Consider the following 25,119-nt stretch of genomic DNA (forward strand, 5'->3'; position numbering starts at 1 on the left):
TCCCCCAGTGCTCCCCACCTCCCTCCCATTTCCACCCCTCTTAGTTGTTGTCCATGTGTCCTTTATACTAGTTCCTGTAAATCCTTCCCCCTTTTCCCCTGAAATTCCCTCCCCTCTCCCCTCTGGTCACTGTCCCCCTGTTCTCTAATTCAGTGTCTTTGGTTATATTTTGCTTGCTTGTTTGTTTTGTTGTTTAGGTTCCTGTTAAAGGTGAGATCATATGGTATTTGTCCTTCAACACCTGGCTTATTTCACTCAGCATAATGCTTTCCAGTTCCATCCATGTTGTTGCAAAAGGTAGGAGCTCCTTCTTCCTTTCTGCAGCATAGAATTCCATTGTGTGTATGTACCATAATTTTTTGATCCATTCATTTACTGACGGGCACCTAGGTTGCTTCCAGCTCTTGGCTATTGTAAATTGTGCTGCTATGAACATTAGGGTGCATAGGTTCTTTTGGATTGGTGTTTTAGAGTTCTTAGGATATAATCCCAGCAGTGGAATTGCTGGGTCAAAAGGCAGGTCCATTTTTAGTTTTCTGAGAAAAATTCCATACTGTTTTCCACAGTGGTTGTACAAGTCTGCAATCCTACCAACAATGGATTAGGGTCCCCTCTTCTCCACAACCTTTCCAACACGCCACCTGATTATTATTATTATTATTTGGTTTTATTTTTTAAATTTAATTCTTATTCAAGTACAGTTTTGATTATTATTTTTGATCACAAAAAACTACCTATAGTATTCTTCTCAATTAATAATTATGCAATTTTGTTGATTTATTTTATTGTCTGTATCCTCTTTGCTGCCATCACCCGAAGAATGATTCCTCTTTGGGGAAGAAGTATGTCAATGAAACTTGTACTTTGAAGCGTAAAAAAAAAACCCTAATCGGCCCTGGGTGGTATGGCTCAGTGGATTGAATGCTGGCTTGTGAACCAATGAGTTGCTGGTTCGATTCCTGGTCAGGGCACATGGCTGGGTTGCAGGTCAGGTCTCCAGTAGGAGGCATGCAACAGGCAACCACTTATTGGTGTTTTCCTCTTTCTCTTTCCCTTCTACTCACTGTAAAAGCAAATAAAATCTTAAAACAAAAACAACCCTATTTTATAATTGGGGGATATACCTAATAAAGGATTTTACTGATCTACATAAAAACCAAATTGTCTTATGGACAGGAGGCAGATTAGTTTACTGGAGAGCGAAAATAATTGTTTTTTCCAATCTTTGAATCTAAGACAAAATTGGAGATTTGGCCTTGGGGGACAAGAAATGATAATTCTGTCACAGGAGGTGGGTTAATCCCTAGAGTAGGATAAGATTCCTAAATTTTGTGTCATTACTATTTGCTAGACATGGTTTATTTAATTCCACAATTACAGGTTTTTCTTCACTCTTTACAGACTCCAGGAAGTGTTTCTTGCCTGAGGTAACACAGCTACTGGTGGTAGAAATGGGAGGGCTAGTATAGAACTTGCTGACCATGTTCAACCTGTTCTTGCATTCTGTTGGACATTTATACAAGTTCCCAAGGCTTTCTTTCCAGTGGGAGGTCATACATGCCCATATATTGATGTAAAAATTATTATAGTTCAAATGTTTACAGGAAAATTCTGTGCATTGTGGATCACATACGGGTCATGGACAGATCACTGACTAAAGAAGCACCAGAACTGATTTACTTCCAGGAGTGACACAAAATAGCCCAGAAACAAGGTGTGCATGAAGATTTGCTCAACTTTCACACATTAAAAAAAATTCCTAGAAAAATATAGGATGTGGGAAAGAAACTCTAAAGATATTATATTTAATGTGAATTTTTTGTTAAAGCATGTGGTTTGGGCAGGGGCTGTAAATAAATTAATAATTTTATCATTATAAACTCAATTTTTTTCCACTGGCTGGTGTAGCTCAGTGGATTGAGCATGGGCCTGCAAACCAAAGGATTGCTGGTTTGATTCCCACTCAGGGCATATGCCTGCATTGGGGGCCAGGTATCCAGTTGGGGACATATGAGGGGCAACCATACACTGATATTTCTCTCCCTCTCTTTCTCCGTCCTTTTTCTTCTCTGTAAATAAGTAAATAAAATTAAAAATATATATATAAACAGCATAAACTCAGGTAAGTATCAAATGACCTTGTGGTATACTGCAGCTATTCGGTTTGCCTTCCACATTGCTACGCTACAATCTTTCCAGAGTTACTCAATACAAAGCCACTTTTCACTGTTGGGAGGGGTTTCCCATAAAGTTCCCCAGTTCATTCCTGTTTTCTTTCATTCCCTGCCCACATTACCTCTTGTAAATTAACAATTATAGCTAGAACTGTAGGAGGGGAAGGAATCATAAGAATACCTGGCTCCACTGTCCTGTACTTTTTCAGCTAACACTGTTCACTATCACTAATGGGATTACAGGCTTTGGGATTTGGGAATCAATCATTTTTGCAGTAGACCTTGATAGAGGGTTTACTACAAGCCAGATATTGAGTAAGCAGAGAACAAGACTGCTCGACACTCCTCCTCCCTCCAGTGGAGTTTGTTTCAGTGGGAGCGAATAGAAAATAAGCAGAACGTATAGATAAGCCAAGGGAGGGGGCTGGGGGTGAGTGAGCTCTGTTGCCAAAGACAACAGAGGATTCGATAAAGAGTGATCCTGTGGAGTGACTGGTGTTTATGCAACCATGTAGGGAAGGCTGGTCTGACTGGGTTTCCTTTGGACTGGAATCTTCCTGACAAGGAGACAGATCAGGCTTTGTCCTGCTTGTACATCGAGTTAGGGAAGTGACCACTGAAACTCTAAAACTCTGAGTCTCAGTTTTATCCTCTCCAAACTAAGAAACATAAAAACATTATAGAACTGTGAAGAATCACATATACCAAATAACTGTATATGTGAAGAGTTACCATATTCAGTCCTTGAATTTAGAATGTATGTTAATTACTTCACAAACATAATTCTCACAAAATATGAGTGGCTCTACAAAGGGCCGTTGTTCTTCCTTTATTATTTCAAACTCTATTCCCTCAACTCCATGTTCATCTTCTGTAGTCCTCCTTTCCTAAGATGCTTTCTGGGAATGTTCTAAAGGGTTGTAAGTTGAATGTGGACAAAATAGCACAGTTGCTCACTTTCCTTCTGTATTCTTCTCATTCCAACTTTCTCTCCTTATTAGAAAATGCTATAACTTTCTAACAATCCAATCAAAATTTTTGTTATCTTGAATCTCTGTTCTCCGTTACTCTTAATGCCCTTGTAGATACTCAAAGTACTCTTGGATCCTGTATATGCAATGGCAGGCTGAAATGGCATTAAGGTTTTGATACAACCAATTTCTGCCAGTGTGATGTTGAATTATTTATCTCTCTGTGTTTCATCTATAAAGTGGGAATCATAATAGTACCTACCTCATAACTGGTTTGGTGCCTGTGAAGCACCTCAAATATGAGTATTCTGTAAATGTTTCTTACTTTATAACCTTTTTCCTGACTCTAACCCTTCTCTCTCATCTGTCTTATCTAGGCCTTTGCTATCTGACTTAAGCTGTTGCCACTCCTTTGTATAGCCAATTCCACACAGCCATATGCAAAATTGTCTTAATTGCCTGTTTACTCCACAAATAGTTATAAAGCACTTACTATGTACATGTCATTATACTGGCTAATAAGGCAGATTCCTAAATGAGAGAACAATGTGCCACTGCTAAGGTTAGAATCTAGCTGAAAAAAGTATCCATATACCTGCAAAATGCTGAACAAGAGGAGTCATAAGACATTACCTGCGAGTTTCACACATAGCACGCATGCATACAATCCTTTACTGCTTTAATAATTTACCTGCATGTTTTCATGTTTTGCTGTATTTATTCCATTTTTTCTTTGATCCTTATACTAATCTTCTCATTGGATGGAAGTACATTTGAGAAGATGGAGCAGACCTACAGCAGAGTTGTTAGTGAAAAGACTCTGGGGCCAGGAGAAGAATTTCTGCTCCGCTGCTTGCTAACCAAGATGTGAGGAAAGTTGCTCAGCTTCTTTCTTTCTTTCTTTATCTTTAGAGGGGAAGGGAGGGAGAGAGAGAGAGAAATATCAATGTATGGTTGCCTCTGGTGTGTCCCCTGCTGGGAACTGGCCTGCAACCCAGGCATGTGCCCTGACTGGGAATTGAACTGCAATCATGTGGTTCGCAGGCCTGCGCTCAATCCACTGAGCTTCACCAGCCAGGGCTTGCTCAGCTTCTTTAAGCTTTATTTCCTCTTTATAAACTGGGGATAAAACTAGTACTTTTTTGTTAATATGAAGATTAACTGATGTAATCCATGTAAATCCTTAATGCAAAGCCTGGCATTTGTAAGTGCTCAATAATCATAAGCTGTAATCATAATTGCTTTTTATAGAGCTTGTTGTGAGTGAAAAATCAGTGTAATCCACAGGCTGTCTAGTACAGTGTTCTATAAATAGTGGACAATGAATTACCATTGAGATTATATAATTTACAGACAGTGAAATCCCTCTACTTTCATCCTCAAAAGCTTAAAATGCATATTTTAATATTTACTAAAACAATATAAAAATGTAAAAATAAGAATTTTTGATATTAAAACCAGTAGCCAAAATTCTAGCAAATATCTTGTTTCAGAATGCTCTTCTACTCACATTATCTAATTTAGTAGAGCATCATGCTTTTATTACTAGACTAGGTGAAATAAACATCATACTCTATAGAACATAAAATCAAGGTAAAAGTTTTTTTCTGTAACATACCTTTTCTTTAGAAATGGAGCAGTATGATTTAGAAGTTCTCAAATGCTATTATTTCATTTTAGAAATTAGATGATGAGCATTTCACTAATTGGTGGGATGCCAATTCTTAAAGAACTTCAAATGTGAATCTGAAATTAAAATTGGAAATTTGAACCATCTAAACTTATGTTCTTGATAGGTTCCACTATTTCCCTTTACTTTTTTATTCTTTTAATCCTCTATTACTTCCGTGTGTATGTGTGTGTGTATATATATATACACACACACATACACACATATGTATATACATATATATTCTATTACTTCCACATATATACATATATGGAATATACATATATGGAAGTAATAGATATATGCACATGTATGAAAGCAATATATATACAAATATATGTGTGTATGTGTATATATATATATGGAAGTAATAGAATATATATGTATTCTCCTTGCTCTATGCACTTTATATTGAGACTTAGTGAATATAATAGGGCTGTAATGGTAAATTAATATAGGTGGCTGCATTGGGGTAAATATAGGGATCCAAGAAACCATAGAGATGATTCCTTCTCTCTTCCTGCTTCAAGGGAGGCTAATATGTAGTGACTCACCTTTGCCATTGTTGAAAATTAAATCTGCCTCTGAAAAGAAATTTTGCTTTAATAAAGCCATAGTTTATAGAATGTCAAAAATCATTCCCAGGGGTGATATGAAAATGAATCATCCTAGAACTGCTACCTAAGTCAGAAAGGGTGGTTATTCATGAGACTCAGGCATATCAGGTGAGCAGGCTCATGGTTTTGCTTTACAAGAAACAGAGGGCAGGAAGGGATATCTGAGGAGCACATGTCTTTGTACAGGCAAAGTTAAGGGTGGAGTGTCCCCCTCCAGACTGGAGTTGCCATCCTCAGGAGAGACCAGAGATTCAATGCACGCAATGACTCAGTGTCATAGGGATGGCCTGAATGTTTCCACACCTGAGTTAAATACCAGAATCCAAGTTTAGTAGCCTGAAAACCTGGAGAGTCCTTTGTAAGTGCCAACCCCAAACTACCAGGGTTGAAATCTAAGGAACAATTTCCCACCCAGCCTGAAGAGTTGGGGAGAAGAGAAGAAGAAAAAGGCTGTGGTAGCCTTAAGCTGAGTCAGACTGCGAACTACATGTTATAAAACTTGGCCAAGAAATCCATGCTCTGTAAAATCATTGCTTTCTTCACTCTTGCCTTTTCTTCACTTCCCCTTAGTTTTATAAGCACAACACTTTTTGTTCTAAGCCCCCAGGGAGTCTGTGACCTCATTCTCCTGAGAGTCATTTTTGTTGAAGCAACTAACCAAATCAGATATACAGAGAAAAACAATGATGACAAAATATACCAATTTTCTCATCAGCACTGGAGGAGCTGAGCAAGGGGCTTGGGGAGAAGAAAGAGGAAACCATAAGATTTTGGAGAAATATTAATTAAAACACCAAAGGTCTTCACTTGTATAAACAACATGGAATGGAATAGTCTGTAAAATGTGATATTCAAATCCAAATCAGGCAAAAATGATACTTTTTTCTTAGCTTTGTGAGCTAAAAGAATCCTGAAGGTCATGTACCTTCAAACATCTTTAAAAGCGCAATCATTCCTCAGAAGCACTCAGCCTAAAGTGTAATTTGATAGTTGTATTTAGATATTAAACTCAAGCCATTACACCTGTGTGTTTGCTGAACTTTTTATAGATGTATATTTACTGGGCAATCATTGATACTGTCTTCCATGAGTACACACTGTTCTGTGCCTGGGAAAGGTTTGCTGCCTCAACGTGGTTGCTTAAATGTCAAAGCTGCTGCCACCGTGGGGCCTCCTACCTCAGTGGGGCCGTGTGCAAACCCACTAGCCTCAAGAAAGAAGCCAAGTTCCAGAAGAGCAGTTAGGACCGTAAAATGTCCTTTTATGCCTGAAGCCTGCTAGAACTCTGTCTTGATGTTGAGCTCACTCATAGCTTTAAACATGTGAGACAAGTTAATCACACAATTGTTGGGAGATGCAAAGTCACAGTATAATTAGTGATTTTTTTTCAAAGGAATAAGCATGTAGTTACTATGAACAACATGTTCTATTTTGCAGAAACTACGCAATTAACTTGTTCTAGGCTAATAAATTAAATGTAGCATAGCTCATATAACAGCTGCTTAAAAGGAGGGGCTGGCTGGCAATGCATTTATTGAGATCACTTTGAACTTACTAGCTCTGTACTCAATGTAGAGATAGGTGTGTCCTGCTTAAGGGAAGTTATCCTCATGCTAACATGTACTAAACAGAGTTTTGGGGAAGTTTGAACTTACTTGAATAGGGGAGAGAAGGTGTGGTAGAAGGAGGAAAAAGTAGTGAAAATGGTACTAAATCATTACACACTAATTTGGATTAAAAAAGAATTACAATAAAATCTGTATGGTTCTATACTGGTGTTTGATACTCCCAGCAATTCAGTTATAGGCAGTTCATCAAGAATACATGTATTGAAATTAAGAAAACATGCCCAGGAAGTTGATTATTTACAATGGGTTAAAAGACTCTTTAAATATTCATTTATTTATTTAATTTTTAAATCCTTACCCAATCATACATTTATTGATTTTTTAAAGAGAGAGAGAGAGGGAAAGAGACACATCGATCAGTTGTCTCTTGTATGCATTCTGACCAAATGGCAACATAAGTATGTGCGCTGACCTGGAACCTGTGAACTTTTGGTGCATAGGACAATGCTCCAACCAACCGAGCCCCACTGGCCAGTGCAAAGACTCTTTAACTCCTCTTCTTTGTCTTCTGCTCATTTATATTTATTGATAATAATTGACCTAGTTTTGGTTGAAAAAGAGGAAACAGTCGGCAAATTCATTGTTTCAGTGGAGGGTTTGAGAGGGTTCTGAAGGTGTTTACTGATCACTTTTGGACCTGTTTTAGAATTCAGCTTTGATGTTTTTGAAGAAAATTCCTACTCTCTTCCAGGTTAGGTAGGAATTGCTAGAACTGGAGGGCTGACCTCCCAGTGCTCAGTCCTAATATTGATCTGGCATACCTGGGGACTTGGTGCACTCTCAGCTTCCAGCCAGGGGCACTTCATTAGCATATTAATGTCAAAGAGGAAGTTCCCCTTTGTCAGCTGTCAAAAGACTATGGATAAGGTATGGTTTAAAATTAGGTCAATGACAGGAAGGAAGAATTGTCTTTTCCTGTACCTTTTGCTTGACTGGAAATCATAAGCTTGATACCTCAGCTGCCAGTAACCTCTCTGAGAAATGATTCATTCACTTTTGGAGGTAGGTGTCACACATTCTTATTTAGAAGCTGCCCCTCCTTAACTTTTCTGCTGTTGTACATTCACTCTGGACTATACATGAGTATTACTGAAAACAGATAGGAAGGAGATATGATTGCTACCTCACTAGAAGTGAGACAGGCATCGGTGAAGCAGTGCCCAGGAAGCTGTGTGAAGACTTCAAACCAAATATCTTACTTTTGAGTGAATCTTCTGTATGAGTTGGAGTAATTTTTTCCCTGTGTAATGGTGCATTCAGTGTCATTTCATGATTTTTCACTGATGTAAGACATTATGGCCATCCACTCTAACAACAAAAGGGACTATAGGACTGATAGCATTTTCTTGATTTTTAAAATATTTTATCTGATTTATTTTTAGACTTTATTTGTTATTTTTAGAGATAGGAGAAGGGAGGGAGAAAGAGAGAGAGAAACATCGATGTATGAGAGAAACAATGAATGGTTGCCTCTTGCATGACCTCTGCTGGGGACCTAGCCTGAAACCCAGACAGATGCCCTGACTGGGAATCCAACCAGCAACGTTTTGGTTTGCAGGCCAGCACTCAATCCACTAAGCCAAATTAGTCAGGGTTGTTTCTGTATTTTTTAAAAAATATATTTTATTGATTATCCCATTACAGTTGTTCTATTCCCCCCCTTCATTCCCCTCTACCCTGCACACCCCCTCCCCCACCATTCCCCCCCTTTAGTTTATGACCAAGTGTCTCAAGTTCTTTAGATTCTATATTTCCCCTACTATTCTTGCCCTCCCCCCAATCTATTTTTTACCTACCATCTATGCTACTTATTTTCTGTATCTTTTCCCCCCTTCTCCTCCTCCCACTCCCCTGTTTCTAACCCTCCATGCGTTCTTCATTTCTATGATTCCGCTCCTGACCTAGCTGTCCTCTTGGTTTGCTTTTGTTTTAGGTGTAGTTGTTAATAACTGTGAGTTTGCTGTCCTTTCACTGTTCATATTTTTCATCTTCTTTTTCTTAGATAAGTCCCTTTAACATTTCATATAATAAGGGCTTGGTGATGATGAACTCGAATTTGACCTTATCTGAGAAGCACTTTATCTGCCCTTCCATTCTAAATGAAAGCTTTGCTGGATAGAGCAGTCTTGGATGTAGGTCTTTGGATTTCATGAGTTGGAATACTTCCTTCCAGCTCCTTCTTGCCTGTAAGGTCTCTTTTGAGAAATCTGCTGACAGCCTGATGGGAACTCCTTTGTAGGTGACTGTCCCCTTATCTCTTGCTGCTTCTAGAATTCTCTCCTTCATTTTAATCTTGGGTAATGTAATTATGCTGTGCCTTGGTGTATTCCTTCTTGGGTCCAACTTCTTTGGGACTCTCTGAGCTTCCTGGATTTCCTGGAATTCTTTTTCCTTTGCCAGACTGGGGAAGTTCTCCTTTATTATTTGTTCAAATAAGTTTTCCACTCATGGCTGTTTCTTTTCTCCTTCTGGTACCCCTATAATTCAGATATTGGAACGTTTAAAGATGTCCTGGAGGCTCCTAAACCTCTCCTCATTTTTTTTGAATTCTTGTTTCTTCACTTTTTTTTCTGTTTGGTCATTTCTTCCTTCCTTCTGGTCTACCCCCTTGATTTGAGTCCCAGTTTCCTTTCCATCACTATTGGTTTCCTGTGCATTTCCCTTCATTTCAATGAATTTAGCCTTCATATGTTCCTCCAATTTGTGACTATAATCAACCAGTTCTGTGAGCATCCCGATCACCAACATTTTGAATTGTGCATCTGAGAGGTTCGCTATTTCCTGGTCGCTTAGAGTTATTGGCTCTGGGACTTTGAGTTCTTCTTGAGCCATATTTTGGACTGTTCATGCCTGTTACATATGAGGAGCGGAGCCCTAGGTGTTCACCAGGGCGGGGCAACCCAGTTGCTGGGTTGTGATACTGTATGTGGGGGTGGGGTCAGAGGAAAGCAATGGCGGCTGCGGGGCCCACACGGTCCATCCCACTGCATGCGATTGTGCGACCATCGTCAGCCCACTGCTGCTGAGTCCGCGGCTGGGGTCCATGCATTCCGTCCCACTGCTCACTATGCTGGTTTATCTACACGTGAATGTGTGACCACAGCAGCCCGCTGCCCCAAGCCCTCACTGGGTGCTCCCGATGCGGGGCTGCCTGGGTGCCTGGCCCTGCTCCATTGCTGGTTCTGCCCCTCTTACTGGTCTGGTTGAACAGTTGGTTGTTGTTGTACTTCCATATAGTTCAATTTTTCTGTTCTTTGGCTGTGTCTTTGTTATCTAAACCTTTGTTGTGTTCAAACTCTGTTGTGGGAGAAGGCACAGTGTTTCCACCTACGCCTCCATCTTGGCAGAAGTCTTATTTTTGTATTTAAAAAATTAAAATATAGGACTTCAGATCAAGATCACAGCATAGGTAAACATGTCTTCCCTCCTTGCACAATCACATCAAATTACAACTAAACTATAGAACAGCCATTATTCAGAACCATCAAATAGAGCTAAATTGAAGTCCTACAAGTACAGAATTAAACAAGAAACCACTTTGAGACTTGTGGGAGAGGTGGAGATGCAGAAGGAGTGGTCCCACAACCTGATTTTTATGTGGCAGATAGAAATCACAAAGGGTATCTTGGGAATGAAGGGTCCCAGCCCCACAACTGATCAACACAGCTCTGGGTTCCAATGCCAGAAAGATAAGGCCCCATAACTTCTGTCTATGAAAACCAGACGGGATTGAGACTGTGGAAGACAAAGTGCTAGAGTCCTAGGCAGTTCCCCTTAAAGGGCCTGAACACAGACTTACTTAGATGTACTCCCTATGAGCTCCTGTATGGGAGCAGCAGATTGAAAAGAATTAAAGGCATATGGGGAGGAACTGAAGTGTCTGGTATCAGGGTCAAAGCTGGGGGGGCAGCTTTCTCTCAGACAGTAGTGCTGGCAGAGGCCAGCCACAGTTCCTTTTCTAGCCTGCTCCCAACAGAGAGGACAGGCGGGCCCCAAATCTAAGACTCCAGCAACCTGGCTCATACTGTTTGCCCCACCCTTTTGATTCCCTGAGGCTCTGCTAAACCTAACTTTTGGGCCCATCCAAGCTGATTCCAGTGGCTTTTCCATATTAATAGCTTGTCTTGGCTCATGCTTCAGATTTTCTTAAATTATCTCAGACAAGTAGCATCTGGTCTCAGAGTATTTAAGGTCTATTGTTCAGTGGCCCCAGGCATGGCACTAGCAGCAGCTAGCCTTGGTTCACACCTTGGACTACCACGGGCACCTCCAAACCCAGCACAAGTAACAGCCAACTGCAGATCGCTTTGTAGCTTATGCCTTTTGGCCCTGGAAAGAACACAGACGGGCTGACCTTGGCCTAGACCTCATGGGAGGCCCCAAATCCTGTGCACCCAGTGGATATCTACAGACCACATCAGAGCACCACACCCAACCACCTCCATATGTGACATACTTGAGTGGTAAGTCCTGAAATAAGAGCTGGAGTAAGTCCTGAAATAATAGCTGGAGTAAGTCCTGCTCTTTGGAGCTGGCTTTTGCACTGCTGATCCTCAATGATGGTTGGAGGCTGGTGATCAGTAGTCACAGAAAGTCCTTGCAGCTGACTGGCCTGGGTAAATCCTTCCCATTAACATGCCAACAATAATCAAGGTTCAACTACAAGAAGAGGGTGCATACAGCCCACATGGTGTGCACACCCCAAGTACCCAGGTTGGATGATAAGGAAGGCGGTGCCACTGGACTCTATAGGACACTTACTTCATTAGGCCATGCTACCAAGACAAGGAGTCATAGCAGGTCTCTCTAATACATATAAACAAACACAGGGGACCTGCCAAAACTAGGCCCAAATGAAACATGGCCCAAATGAAAGGGCAGATCAAAATTCCAGAAAAAGAGCTAAACAAAATGGAGACAAGCAATGCGCTAGAGGCAGTATTCAAAATACTGTTTATAAGGATGCTCAGTGAATTTAGGGAGAACTTTAGGAGCCTAAAAAAGGTGCATGGAAACCCTAAAAATAGAGTCAGTCAGAAATGAAAACACTTTATGGGAAATTAACAGTAGAGTGGATGAAACTGAGAACCAAATCAGCGATTTAGACTGTAAGGAAGCAAAAAGCACCCAAGCCAAACATTAAGAAGAAAAAAGAATCTAAAAATGTTAAGATAGTGCAAGTAGCCTCTGGGACAACTTCAGGCATACCAATATTCACATCATGGAGTATGGGTGCCCAAAGGAGAAGAGAGAGAAAAAAAATTGAAAACCTATTTGAAAAAATAATAACAAAAACTTCTCTAATTTATTGAAAGAAATAGACGTACAATTTATGGAAGCACAGAGTCCCAAACAAGATGAACCCAAAGAGGCCTACACTAAGACACATCATAATTAAAATGCCAAAGGTTAAAGACAAAAGAGAGAATCTTAAAAGCAGCAAGAGAAAAGCAGTTATTTATCTACAGGGGAGCTCCCATAAGACTTGTCAGCTGATTTCTCAAAAGAAACTTTGAGGCTAGAAGGGTTTGACAAGAAACATTAAAAGTCATGTAAAAGAAAGACCTACACCAAGATTACTCTATCCAGCAAAGCTATCACTTAGAATTGAAGGACAGATAAGGAGCTTCCCAGACAAGAAAAAGTTAAAGGAGTTCATCATCACCAAGCAATATTATATGAAATGTTGAAAGGTCTTCTTTAAGAAGAAGGTCAAAAATATGAACAATAAAATGACAATAAATATCTATTATTAACTGACTCTAAAAAAAACAAAATAAATGAATAAGCAGAACAGAAACAGAATCATAGATACAGAGAATGATGTGATGGTTACCAGATGGGAAGGTCATTAGGGGTATGAGCAAAAAAGTGAAGGGATTAAGAAGTACAAGTTGGTAGTTACAGAATAGTCATGGGGACATAAAATACAGCATGGGAAATATATTAGCCAAAGAATATATATGCAGGACCCATGGACAGGGAGAATGGTATGGGGATGACCTGAGTGAGTAGGGGGGTCTAGGTAGAAGGGACAAATAGAAACATAAATGTGAGAGAGCGTTGTTTGTTCCTGGCCCCAGTATCAAACTCAAAACCTAGGTAAGTGCACTGGGCAGGGATTGAACCCGAAATCTTTCAGTTGTGGGATGATGCTCCAATAAAATCAGCCATACCAGCCAGGGTTTTACTTACTGAATGAGAGAGACAGAGAGAGAGAGAGAGAGAGAGAGATTTGTTTTCCCACTTATTTATGCATTCATTGGTTAATTCTTGTTTGTGCTGTGACGGGATTGAACCCTCAGTCTTGGCATATCAAAATGACACTCTAACAATTGAGCTGCCTGGCAAGGGCTTTATTTGCTATCTTCTTTAAGTTCAAAATTGAAAGAGAGAATTAATCTTCATCTTAAAAAGTTTCTATTATCAACATAAAGATAAAAATGACCTAATTTGTTCAGAGTTTTTTTGAGATTTAATGTTCTTTGAATTTCCTCTACTAATTTATTTCCTTTCTTAATTGCATAAGAGTCTTTCTGAATGATAAAGAGGGAAATTCATACTCCATGTCACATATATTTTCCTACTTCTCCAAATGTTATTTGGTAAAGAAAGGTGTAGGGAACTTACTGGCCAGAGAAGATGAAAGGAGGTGAATTTCCCTTTACAATAAAAGCTAAAAGGATGACTGGCTAGAGAAGTTGCCACTGGCTCTGCTCAGCAAGCATGGGGCAGAGCTTTGAGGAGCCTGGGAACGAGGGCAGACAGACCTGGCTTCTGCCTCCAACTTCCTGTAGGGTGTTGGGAAATTACCTAGCAGCCCTGACCCTCCCTTTTCTCACTTGCAAAAGTAAGATAGTACTTAACTCAAAAGTAGTTATGAGAATTAAACTAAATGATATGGCATATCAGGAACACTTAGTAGATATGGCCACCATTTTTGATAAAAGGTGTAAATTATCAATATCAAGCTTCTGGTCCATTCCCTAAGAAAAGCTATTCTCTGCTTATATTATTTGCGATTAGGAGTTTATCCTGTTAGAAGAGCAGTTGGGTATTATTAATACAAAAAAGACTTCCTGATGCCAAGTTTGGTCAGCTAATCAGAACATTTAAGGATTATAAGAGTATTTATAAAGTTTATAGGAGTCGCTGCTGTTAAAGCCAGCAGATTAAAAAAAAAGTGTCCCTCAAGCTTTTCTATCTTCTTCAGCACAGAGAACTGCTGCCCATACTCCTTGTGACTCTCTCAGTCATAAATAGTCAAGCAGTGGAAAACAGAAACATATCACACCCTTTTATGGCACATGCATGTAGTTATAAAAATGTATTTTTACTTATATAATGCTTCTACTTATCCCCCCTTTGATTGGGATCATGTCTTAATCACTTTTATATGTCTGGTATTTAGTAGGTTATCAATATCAATATTCTTGATGAATGAAATAAATGTGTAAGTAAATGAGTGAAGAAATGAGTAGTATCCTGTAAGGCCACTCTTGGATATGTTTCCTGTTAACAGAAAGCAAACTACTTGCCTCCAAGACTTAGTGACCAATGAATACAGCTTCCTCCTGTCTCCACTGATGCCAGGAAGAACTGGTTTTTATTTACTGAAACCTGTGTAACCCCTTCTCTCATTGCCTGGTGACCTACCAACCTGCTGAGTAGTGCAAGTGAGACAGATCACTAAGCTAGGACAAGCAGAATGAAGAAACAGACAGATAGTTAAACAGCTGAGCAGTTTATAGCCATCTAGTAAATCATGAAATTCTATTTTCTCTAACCAAGTACACTTAAGAGTAAATGGTTTATACTTCTCCCCAACCAGAGAGTAAATCTCTTAAATCACCCTACTCAGGGGGACAGCAGAAATCCAATTAGTGCCATTTGCCATCCACACCCAAGAAAGGGTGAAGTTAAGAGAATAAATCTCATTTTGGTGCATAAAGCTGATACGTATTCTACTGAGATCCTCCCTAAGATCTCCCTGAAATCCCCACCCTTTCAAAACCTTCACACCGAAGGTCCTCTGGAGAGCATCCCCACACCTTTTTCTTCCCTCTCTTCTTCCAGATGGGCACACATCTCCTAAACTCTAAATGATTCTGTGAGATATGCAAGCATGGAGCAAGGGCCAGTGGTATCTCCTCCTGAGCTAACCCCCTGAACCTGTTTCCAAGGCCCCCTTTTCCCCGATGTCTCAGTGAGCCAAAGCAGCCTTGCCTAGGATTGTTTCACCACCTAGTCTCCTGTTGCTTCTTCTACCCTAGGCCCTTTTTGTTTCACTGTCCCTGGTTTTAGTAAACATCCTCTCAAATTGCTTGGATTTGTATTGTGAAATCTTTCCTGCATGAAGTCAAGAACCCACACACTACCATCAGCCCTAGGCAGACCTGCTTGGGCTGGGTTCCCCTTCCGGTAACACTAGTAATTATGAAACACCACACTCTCAATATAGTGATGATTTTTAATTGCATTTGCAAGAGTGTGAGGTTTTGAGGATGCTCAGAGGCCAACATGGGCCAAAATCTAACTCAAGGAAGTGAAGAGAAGGGGGAGCGACCTCATCTCCTTTGAGAGAATAGTTCTGCTTTGATTTGTTTTGTATGATGAGGCTCCAGGTAAGATTCTGCTTGAGATGTGAGATACACTACTTTAAAAGTTTGAAGCCTGATGCAACGTATTAAAGATTTACCCTCTGAAGTCGAGGAAAGAAGACAGGCCTGAGCTCTCCTAACACCCAGGCTAACTTGTAAGTCATCAGAGGGAAACATATCAAAGGGTAGTGTTGAAAGGTAACTCTGGAATTTTTGGATGCCTCCCCAGCAAAGATCATGGATAGCTTTGTTTAAAGATATTTGTAAAGCTGCTCTAGGCAGGGAGCAGAGATTTGCTTATTCTCCAGAATAATAAAGGTACTTTCCCTCCTTCCTTGGAGATAATCCAGGCTAATAAAGATAATATCTCCCTCTGAGTCAGAAGGCTGATTTGTTTTCTGACTAGGATGATAAAGATAATGTCTCTCTCTGTAGGAGTGGATGAATAGTTCTACTAGTAGCTCCTTTAATAGGTTGGTGTTTTCCAAAGCCAAGGTTCCTTACTGTGACAGTGTGTGTGCAGTGTCTCCCTGGGCCTACTTCTGCATGGTTACCTCCAAACTGGAGGGGCAAGAAGAGCCAAGGTGAACACGAAGCTCATGCTGTGTGCAGTGCCACGTGTAATAAACAGTAATAAATCCATTTGGGCTAATTGTCTCCTTACTGGCTGAATCTAGGGAAGTCTGGCAGATGGACCCAGCAGCTGCAGTGGTGGCTGCTGTTCAGGACCTGTTTGGCTGCTTGACAGGCAAGGTCCTTCACCTCATTTTAGAATCTTGACCCAGAGTACCTTGCTTGAAAGACAAATTCCCACTCTTAGTTATATTTTTTACTTTACAGGATAGCCCTCCATCATGTGATAGACTTTAGTAAGAGTATCCATAATAACATTAGGATATTTATGATGACATTTGGGTTAATGGGCACCCTATGTACAGTTATGTTCAAAACAAAACTGTCATTGTTAATATTTCTCTTCTTTCTATCTTAAGGAGTATTTTTAAAAAGATCTATCCACCAAAGCAAATATTTTGGACCTGAAGTCCTGCTCAACTAAACACAATGCTCTGGAGGTCTTGCTGCACCTGTGAATCACCTGGGCAGCGTGTGTGTGAAGCAGGTCACTGGGGGCCCTCCCCAGGGAATCACGTGCTGCCTCCGGAAGGCCACGCTGTCTGCTAACACTGAGACCCCAGGTGACTGATTTTTCTGGACACAGTCACACTTTAAGAAACAAGATCTTAAAAGATACACTGGTGTCCTTTTAAAGAAAAAGAAAAAGTAAATGAAATCTAGAATGTCCTTCAAACCCTGATGGTTTGATTGGTGAGGCAGACACGGAGGAGTAGGAAGTCCACACTTGAACACGTTGACTCAGCACTTCACCCACTTCAGCTCTAAAACACTGAACCCACTTCAGCGGGTCCTTTGTGCAGACCTCACTATTTTTTTCAATAATAATAGAAGGTATTACTGACAGTGGTGGAGAAGTTATTTACCCCAGGGCCAAATGATTCTTTAGTATAATGTCTTGGACAGTGATTTTGTAAAAAAATTAAATCATTTTTTATTTTTCAATTACAGTTGACATACCATATTATGTTAGTTTCATGGGTACACCCTCGTGATTAGACATTATATAACTTACTAAGTGACCATTCCAATAACTCTAGTACCCATCTGACACCATGCATAGTTACTACGATATTACTGACTGCATTCCCTATGTTGTACTTTACAGCCCTGTGACTATTCTGCAACAACCAATTTGTGCTTCTTAATCCCTTCTTATTCACCCATCTCCATAGTCCCCCTTCCATCTGGTAACCCTTAAAATGTCCTCTGATTTATGATCTGTTTCTGTTCTGCTTCTTTGTTTTTCATATTCTGTTTTAAAAAAAGATTTTATTCATTTATTTTTAGAGAGAGGGAAAGGGAGGGAAAAAAGAGATAGAGAAACATCATTATGAAAAGGAAACATCAATTGTTTTCCTCTTGTAGGCTCCCTGACTGGGGACCAAACCAGCAACCCAGGCTTGTGCCATGACTGGGAATTGAACCGGCAACCTTTCACTTTGTGGGATGATACTCAACCAACTGAACCATGTTGATCAGGGCATATTCAATTCTTGAATCCTTCTCTTTTTTTGAATACAATCTTGTTATACGTCTTCAGTTTCTCATTCAAGAGGGAAAGGAAAATAGCTAGGAAACCAATTGATCTATTAGGTCTTCAAGAATGCTGTTAGTTATAAAGAGATTATGGAAGTGAATCATATTAATCATAGAGAAGAGGCAGTACCCCCTCAACCTCAACCTCAACCTCATCCCTCCCAAATAACAACATAATGCCCAACACCTTGAAACAAGTTCAAGGAGAAGATGGTGAAGAACACAATTTTCTTTACCAAATGAAATTAATCCAAATTGTCTTTTTATTTACGTAAGATATAGGGAAGAAAATGTACATGAACCTGAGACAAGCTTCTATTTATATGACTAAAAAAAAACCCCATAGGTGTGTTCTGATTTTCAAACTATTATGACTCTTCCTTCTACTTGTCCGTATCAGGATGTCCATTTCATAAATCAATAAAACATGTCAATTGTTTATTCAAGATTGTGTTAGCTATTCGCAATTCCCTTTGAAGGAATGAGTTTAAATCCTCGATTATTTAGAGTAGGATGAACTATGATGATTTGTATGACTAGAATGAGCCATACATGGGGGTGGTAAGGCAGCACTTTCAGCTTCAGATTATTTTTGGCTCTTTGTTCCTGAGTACAGTTTTTTTCTACTTACCTCTCACAATCCCACAAGGATCTGTACCACAACCTGTTTAGGATTGATAATGGAAATTTAGGATTTCTTCAGAAGAAAAAACAGGTCCTAGGCTCCATAGTGTTGTTAGGAACAGCAATAGAAAAAGAGCCAACTTTATTTCCAGGGCATTTTCATCTCCCTGAAAAGAAATCCATACCCATTAACAGTCATTCTCCACTGCCCTTCCCCCAGTTCCTGACAACCACTTATATACTGTCCGTGACTATAGATTTGCCTATTAGCTACTATATATTTGATATCTCTTTTAGCTTATTACTTTGCTAACCTTTTCAAAATTGCCCCCTTTGCCCTAAATAGCCCTTTTAATTTAATTCAAATGGCTGTCTATGAGGCTGGAACTCTTCTAATTTAGGGAGGTGTGGTGAAGAGCCAGGAATTTAATTCCATAAATCCTCATAATGAAAGATATGTGGAACCTCATGTTTAGTCTTTCCTTTTTTATTCTGATTTCTCTTTAGCATAAATCCAATTCAAGGGTACAGATTAGTAAAGAAAGGAAAAGAAAAAACGAGAAGCCTGTAGAGAAGAATGAAGAGGAGGGAGAGAAGGAGAAGGAGAATCTGACAGTAGATTGAGAAAGGAAAGTTTTATTGCAGAAACTAAAGAAGAAACCACCACTGGTTGATTCTGAACCAACCAACCAACCAAACAAACAAATAAAAAAACCAGGTGTTCCCCAGAGGAAATAAAACACAGCAGAACTTACATGATGACACAATGACAGGGCATATTTCAAAGGAACTCTCCATGTTCATGTTAAACTTCAATTCCTTTCAATAAGGTATCTGATTTGGGGTATAGATTTAAAATGCTTTATTAGCCCACGAGGAAAGAAAATACAGATTTATCATTTTGGGGAAAATAACACCCTTTTACTCTTCAGAAAGTTTAAGAGATCAGAAACTTTTTTTAACATGAGAACAAAAAATTAGAACTTTATTAAAAATCATGAGCTTTATTGCACCAAGATAATTTGACATTAACTGGGAACAGACTAAACAGCACCAAGTGTACTAGAACAGCTTGTAAGTCTACTGCTTGTCTTGCCAAGCTTAAGGAACTTTGCTTTGCCTTATTTCTTCAAGAAAGATTAGTTGAAATTCTATGTATTAAATTTTAAATAAAAAATAACATTCCTTTCACAGATTGTGGAAGAGAAATGTTTTTCTAACGGTTTTGGTGTTGCTGAACAGTATGTTAAATGTTAGAAACAAATGAAACATAAATACCTTATTTTCTGTGCTTCTAGATTGACTACTAAGAAAGGGTTTTAATTAAAAGCCATAGCTTCAGGGTAAATAATGCCTATTTTTGAATCTAGGTGTAAACGAATAACATAAGAAAGGTAGGAGAAGCAAATAGAAGATTTATAAGAGAATGATAAACAGGCATTTATGGTGAATTAGAGATGGTGGCAAATTCTTTGACACTCTTATAGAAAGAGTTAAATTAAATCTGGGTTGGTCTTAGTGATTTCCATTGAATAATAAAGTTCAGTGCCCATGACACTGTATGATTCTAAAGTCTAAGTTCAGAAGTCTTGCAGCTTCTTGTTTGATCTCTTGGAATGTTTGCTCTCTTGGAATGTTTGCTCTCCACATTCTTCAGACTCTCACTATATTAAGATACTGCCTCTTGGATTTCAGTGGCTGTGCAGTGAGAAGACCCAGCCACAGGGTGAGACAGGATGAAGGTGCTTGTCTTAACAGTTCCCACTGACCTCTCAGCTGACCTCCCATCCATCGGAGCCTTCAGATAATTACAGAACAGCCAGTATCTGTCTGCAACTGTATGAGGGACTCCAAGGAGAAGTGTCCAATGGAGCCCTTCCTGAATTACAACACCTCACATTGTAAGCAAATAAAATAGTTGTTTTTCTGAAAACTTTCGGGCTAGTTTTTTTATGCCATAGGAGTTCATTTAACGGTTCTGCTTTTGTCAGACTGCTCTAGCAACTTCTGTCATATCAGGCTTTCTATGACATGATGAGGTCATTGGGTTTGCTAGAACACAGTCTGAAAACTTGCAACAAACAAGTCATATGATTATCAGGTAGTGCTAGAACATCAAGCTGAACTTTTGATGATTTTGTTGCTCTGTGAAGAATCTCCTTAAGCCTCTCTCTTTTTCTTCATTATGTCTAACTGTAAAAAAACCAAACCAAAACAAAAAACCAAGTGACACAATAACGTTCGTTATCTCTACTTGGTTGATCTGAGAGATGTAGACTGAAGGACTCAGTTTTCTACTTGCTTGGATTTTGCTCCTGACCTGTGCTTTCCCTCTTCTTGAGAAGAACTGCCCTTGATGACAGCACTCCCTGGGCCTGCCAGGATTTCAGCACCCCCTGCTCATGGTTGGTTCTAGGGCAGACTGCCCTGAGCATGACTTGCTAGCATCCCAGTTTATGTGTGACTAAATGCTGATCTGCTCAGAATATTCTCTGACTTTGTCTAGGTTGTCTCTGCTGCTGCTGCCTCTTCCTCCCCTACCTCCTTCTTGCTTAATCAGTGTTTTGGGGTATTTCCTCATGACCCTTAGCCCAAATGTTATAAATGTGTTCCTGCCACATCCGTCAACCTCTGTCCTATCTGGTATACTGTATATCAAGTTTGAAGCATATTTCAGTCCTCATTTGGTCTCGTTGGTCCATTGGTCTCGTTCTGCTCTGGTTCTCAGAGAGGAGACAAAATTCACTACCAACCTGCTTGAAATATTCAGTTGTATAAATGCCTCACTTTTTTGTTTCATCATTAAGTCATTGAGTTTTACTAGGCCTCTCTGAGTATACACATATCATTTCCATGATTTGTGGTCACTACTGGATGATAGGCATTTGGGGTTCCTGGTGCTAATGATGGGTGGCAGTTGCAATGTTATTTCTTTTTCTTCTTTTTATTAAAGTGTAGTTGACATATATTATATTTATTTTTGCTGTACAACATACTGATTTTAACATTTATGTGGGTGTTATTTCTTTTTTGTAGATTTATTTGTTGAGAGCAGAAGTTGCAAACTCAAAAGCCAGTGGGGTGGAATGGGTGATAATAGATCAGGGGGCGGTATAATAAAGTATGTGAGTGAGGATTTTGTGAATGCATTTCATAGCAGCATTACTATATACAAAAACAAACCCTTTTCAGAACCTGTGGCGGACTCTGGCCAGCAGAGTCCGCCTGTTGTGGCTGACGAGGACGATGAGCATGAATGCACAGGCGACAACAGTCCTGTGGAGAAAAAGGGAACAGCGCGACTACTCTCTCAAGGGGAGAGTGCCTATGGATGCCTTGGCCACTCCCTCAAGAGGGGAGCACCCTTATGGCTTTCAAATGATCAGCCTGTGCCTGCGGGGTGCTGCGATTGCCAGAGAGAGAGAGAGCAAGGCTTCGGCTTGCTAAAAAGAACGCAGTAGCAAGAGAGGGTGACCTTGGAAAAGAACCTGTTTTTTTATTGGTATTTATTTTTATTTCATCTCACTATTTTTTTTTTCTAATATAGGTCATAGTTCTCATAATGGTTTGTTTTATAGTAATGTCTTAATGTGAATGCCTTCAACTCAAGCATACTTTGCATATTATACTCTTTTTAATTTCTTAAAAAATAAATGCAACTATAATAATTAATGGCAGTTCACATTTGGGTTGTTCATTAGAGAGAAAACAGTAGGGATTATTGGATTGAATTGAAAAGGGCAGGCAGCGTCTAAAGGGGATCTTGATTCTCAGCTCCTGCTGTGGGTCAATTGGGAATGTCAGGATATGGGCCAAGTTTGCAAGACCTTCTAATTTTTCATAAAAAAGTGGACATTTGGTTAAAAATTTGATTTCTAAATATTAGCAACCAGGTGAAGTTATGAACAAACCTGTGGGTCAGGAAAAGCATACTGAAGGCAATACCTGGCTTGAGGGCCGCACGTTAGGGATTCTATTTTAAAGAATTCTCTAAAGAATGTGTCCGTATCAGAATCTGGAGGTTTATGAGATAGAATTGTAGTTCCAGACTTTTCTAGATAATTATGACCCACATTGTTATTTGCAACTAACACTGAGAAAGTATAACCAAGGGTAATTTTTTAGAGGCACAGGAGCCTCAAATAGGGAGGAGACATTGTTAAGGAGGACCGTGTGGAACAAATCCAATGTGGTATATACCGACGGAAATAAATGGCATGAGGACGATCTGGACCTCAGTCTGGAAGACAGCAGAGACTCTCAACCACATTGGCCAAGGGTTATTTTCATAGTGGTGAGGAGGCAAAAATTTATATCAATTTGTTGTGATCTATTTCCCCAGAAAATTATGTATGTGTGGGGTATGTGATAGAGACAGGAGAGCACGCTTGGTGTAGCTGAGATAATGGATGAGGTCTGAACTTCAGCATGGGCTGGAGTTGGGAGTAGATCAGTAAGGTCTTCTAAAGGATACAGCCTCTCATGGCTTTCCCTCAATTGCATCCAGGACAATGTGGCAAACTTTCTTTCCACAGGAGCACAGCTAGTTGGTGGACTTTTCCCTGGCTGACCTGGGGCATCCTGTCTCATCCTTCACCACACCCTGATTGGTAGAAATACCAAAACTTTTAAAGGATAGTCCAGAACTGAGTGCCATTTTTAAGGAGGGAGCTGCCTTTTTGTCTTTACTGAATTGTAAATATACGTGTAGTCTTAGACTGCTATCAGGAAAGCTGGGAATGCCATAGATTGGTCCTTGAAACTCTGGGGAATTCCAAGAGCTTAAAGGATTCTGTTGATACGTGAAGGTAGGTCTTGTTAAATTAATTAAACAATGAGGCCATTAGATTTAGATGCTTGCAATGCCATGGTGGCTTACATAAGCAAATCAAAATCTAAATTTGTAAGTGCCTCCATGTTATAAAATTGAAACCCAAGGACAAGCAAAAAGACGAATAGCCAACTAGTCTTTGAACTATAGCCAATCAAATAATTTCCTTTCTTTGCTTGTACACTTTCTCTTATAAGTTTTCCCTTGGCCCCTGACAGTGGAGTGCTCCTAACCACTTCCAGTTTAGCACTGTAGATATAAACTGATTTTTGCTCAAATAAACTCTGAAAATATTAGATGTGCCCTAGTTTATCTTTGAACACACCTTTGAATGTCTCTACTAGGTCCAAATGTTAAGGCACTTAATCATCAATAAATCTAGTCAATTCGTGCTGAGGAAACTTGGAATATTTATAACATTTCAAGACCCACTCCCCATCTCCCATTGCTATTTTTGAATAAACTCAACCAAAATGTCATCAAACCCAGTAGAGTCAAGTGTGGATTGAAGTGTTGGAGTTTGGGGTGGGGTTTCTTTGGACAGGAAACCAGAATAAGGCTTTGGACACAAGATTGGATAATATTATACACCATCAAAACCATAAAGGAATACAAAGATCCAAAATATCAGAAAGTGAAATGAAACAAAGAAAGAGACAAACAACCTCAAAATGCCAGTAGGTGAATCAGGAAGACTGCTAAATCTGTGGCTACAGAGGCAGGAAATGAAGTTAGAATTTGAGGATTAGAGAACTGGAGAGGCAGGTATAGTACAACACATTATAATATTGGATCAAATAAGGATGGGATTCGGTGAAAGAATTAAGAGTGATCCTAATTAATTGCTTGGAACAGTGTGAAAAATTTTTTTCCTGGGCTCAGTAGAAAGATTTGCAGAAAAATGCTTCCTGAGACTTCAATTGTATTTAATGGTATTTTACATTATATTACTTACTACATTTTAGTCAAATGCATATTTTACATGAGTTTTTAAAGACAAAACCTAAGACTTCAAAAGCATGTTACCCTTGCCTTGGGCTGCTTTGGGCTATGCTATAGCCATCCAGGGTTTTATCCCTACTTTTTCTCCTTTGCTGTTATAAACGACACTTTGGTGGAAAAGTTGAGAGGTAGACAGAAGAACATCAGAGGGTGGCCTAAGCTTGCTTTAACGGGGGAGTAGGTTTGTGGTCACATGGGTTACTCAGGTAACTTAAAGGGCCAGTGACAGAACTTGTATATCCTTTATAATCATTGTATCATTACGTCAATTCTGTCTACTTCAACTACTGAACACCACCATCAAAAGTGGTATTTTTAAACTTATAATTGCTTAATAGGGCATGAAATCAATTCAGCAGAGTTGTCACTTATGCAAAATAAGTAGAAACATTATATTTTTAGTGTTATTTTGTCATATTTAAGTAAGTGGGTTACAGTGTAAAATGTATTTATTGTGGGTTGTGCTAAAAATTGTCACTAATCTAAAATGTTTTTAGTTTGTCAATACATTAGTAACTATCTTATGGAGAAAAGTGGTTTTGGTTGAAGAAATTTGACCTTTTACACAAAGATTAAAGGTGAAAAGTTTCACTGGAACCAGTTTTAATGTGTGTGTGAAGGTCCCCCGTACCAACAGGAATTCTTGTACAATTCAACTCTATTGATGCTGCCACCTACCAGAAGATAGAATCAGAATCTGCAGGAAAGGAGCTCAGTTCCACAAAACAGTCCTCATTGTCAAACTCCAGTTGTAAGCTCAGGTACTTAGTTACCTGTGCTTCTGACCAACCTGCTATCAACTGGAGGTTCAAATAACCTGCTCCAACTCAA

Source organism: Sturnira hondurensis, unplaced genomic scaffold (assembly GCF_014824575.4).
Source record: "Sturnira hondurensis isolate 20B ecotype Veracruz unplaced genomic scaffold, ASM1482457v3 Scaffold0008908, whole genome shotgun sequence".
Lineage (NCBI taxonomy): Eukaryota > Metazoa > Chordata > Mammalia > Chiroptera > Phyllostomidae > Sturnira > Sturnira hondurensis.